Source organism: Malus sylvestris, chromosome 15 (assembly GCF_916048215.2).
Source record: "Malus sylvestris chromosome 15, drMalSylv7.2, whole genome shotgun sequence".
NCBI lineage: Eukaryota > Viridiplantae > Streptophyta > Magnoliopsida > Rosales > Rosaceae > Malus > Malus sylvestris.
Window position 1 is genome coordinate 23430573 of NC_062274.1, and position 3019 is coordinate 23433591.

At 34.0% G+C, this 3019-nt stretch overlaps 1 pseudogene; it reads right to left on the reverse strand.

The window, feature by feature from the left end:
* Positions 1 to 1429: 1429 nt before the first annotated feature.
* LOC126601751 (uncharacterized) lies at positions 1430 to 3019 on the reverse strand (annotated as a pseudogene).

Sequence of the window (3019 nt, forward strand, 5' to 3'; positions counted from 1 at the left end):
TACAAATTTAGCATCTCTATCATTACCCCTTAAGAAAAATGTTAAAGAGACTCTCTTAATGTTAGATTTTTTATTAACTTTCTGGCACCCCATGTTTTTTACACAATAATTAATAATATTGATATGAAAATTGTACCAAAAACAAGAGGTAGCGAAGAGTTTGAAAAATCTCAGTTTTGAGGTAAAATCCTTAACATTTCTCTTGATTTAATAGTAATTAGATGCTTTTCTTTTTTAATGATTTTTAAGTGAAAAGAGAGATGAATCAATCATACAAATAGTGGACTAATTGTGATTGATTAGACCTTTGTATTCACGTTGTTTGGTAACTAATGATTAGATAAAAATGAACTTTAACGAAAAGCACCCGGTACTGTTCACTTTAACGAAAAACCACATTTTTACACTAAAAAGTCAATCCTGGTACTATTCACTTTACCCTTTATTTTGTCCTTATCATTAAAACTCAAAATTTTCAAGTCATTTTCATTAGTTTTCCTTAGATAAAATGCATAAAAGAAGGATGGGGAGGCTCATTTGAGCACAGACCAACTCACGACCGATTCTAAGTGAAAAGACAATAAGATGCCAAGCTATAAAAACCCAAAAATGAAGAAAATGGAATGGAGCTTACGTGGTTTTAGGCGTTTACCCTGCATCCAAAGTTGTTATGTTTGTTTTCCTTTTATTTTTTTACATTGCTCGTATATAACATTAAATTCGTCGAAATAGGAAAAATTTTATAATGTATAATTATGAATGTATACACTCGATTACATGACATAATCTATCTTTCAAAAGTCTAATGTGGGTCACAATGTTGATTTGGGAAGATTAGAAAGCCCCACTTCTATAAATTCATAATATCCTTCATCATCTTCATATAATTTCAAATCTCTCTCTCTCTCTCTCATCAATATTGCTCATTAAACAATTACAAGTGGGATTAAACGAAGGGAGCACAAAAACCATGAGAAACCAACCATCCAAAGAAAGGAAGACATAAAAAACTAAGTTTGACAAAAAGGTCGTGTTTGTTATGTTCGTGTCGTTTTTGCATTATATATGTTATCTTAGCAAGTCGTGTTGTGTTAAATCTATTATCGTAATGAGTTTTCAACATGTGATCGATAATGACCCGATTCGTTAACGGGTCTTGTCAAGTTAACATGTCATGCAAAAAATTGTCATGCCTAATGTCTAGATCTGACTAATCGAAATCTTAACGAGGGATTCGATAACGATCCGACTTGTTAAGAGATTCTTAACAGGTGATCTAATAATGACCCGACTCGTTAATAGGTTGATCCGAAATCTGTTATTTTCGTATCACTTCGTGTCAGATTAACGAATTGTGTAAGAAATTGTTAAGGCTAATCAAAACCCATGACGGGGTAAGCTGAATCATTAAGGAGCAGCATCCACAAGATTAGAGGGAATATATAATTCTAGTTATTGTTAACATTATTCAAATCCAAACACGAGAAAAATAAAAAGGCAGGTTGGAGTTGGTCAAATGCCTCTTGACCATAACCTGCACATTATTCCAAATTTAAATTAAGCAAAACCCTAGATGAATACGATGATATTCATCCCAAACTGGCTTTTTAGCTACCATTATTCCAAATCTCTATTGCTATTATGCTACCGCAGGGAGGAGACACCTGCAAGCCACTTACTTACCTGCACATAGAAATTACTATGGATTAAACCCTAAACCCTAATTTATAATAAACATAGATATTAACTTAAGCCATTCAAACAAAACAGACATTATATTGTTGGATGGTATAAGATATCATTTGCTTGACTAATATCGAAGTGTGATGGATTCAGAAATTTTTATTCACAAGGAGAAAAGAATAAGCTCGTGCATCCCTTTGCATAGTTTCCCTTGCCTCCTTACCATGCCTTAACCTCTTTGAGGCATTTTGTCGAATATATGGTCCTAGGAAGCCTTAGTCAAGGAGAACATCAAAGTAACATTGAAAAATTTCATGTATAGTAACAATGGAGTTGGTGGCAAATCCATTGTAGCACAGCGATATCATTCATGTTATATTACCATATTGTCGGGCAATGTATATAACATGTTATTGTTGTTAGATTGTAAATTTGAACAATTAATTGGATTAATTGTTGTCGAAACTTATGATTTAGAATCACGTACACTATGTTACTGTATTAAATTGCTAGATTGTATAACAAGAGAACATTGTCTTGTTTAATTAAAAGTGGGTAAACACATATGCCATGCTTAAGGTCTAACATATAAAACATACCAAATATTATATGTATGTGTGTGTGTGTAGTACCACTATTACACAATATCATATGAAGAAAAAAAGCATGAAATGATGTTAGATAATATACATATAGATAGATACCTGAGGCAGAAGCCAGAGATTGTTGCTGAGTAGCTGTCTTACCCTGATGCTGGTTCGGTACGGCAACACCAGGCCATGAGCGGCACATGCAATGCTTTCCCTGCTCGATGCCAGCGTAGAGATCCTTCAAGTGCTTCCCACATCCTCCCCACGACGCCTTCCCACATTGCTTGCATTCCACTCTGAAACACATCCCTTTTTGATTTCGACAACAAACAACCCTTGATTTTTACTCCAAGTTTCCTGCTTTCTTTCTGTGGAGATCGGGTGGATGTTTGTTTCTTGCTTTGCTTCCCATATTATCCAATTCCAGTTGTATATATGCAGTCTCTTTCGCTTTGATGTCATCGACTTTATTTGTCCCAATGCTCTCAAATGCCCCTCGTTACTTAGTGTTGAAGCCATCGCTTATTGTTATACTCTTTGCATAGTATTTCACATATTTTATTGGCAACAACCAAATGCATTTTGAATAATTTCGGCACATGTTTTCGAATGTTACAATGTGTTTTGGTTGAGATGCTTTTATTCTCCTATGGTTTAATTTTTTATTTTTGATCGTCCTGCATCGTTGTATGATAATTGAAATCGTTCATTTTTTAGGAATGAATAAAATTGAAAATCGTTTGGTC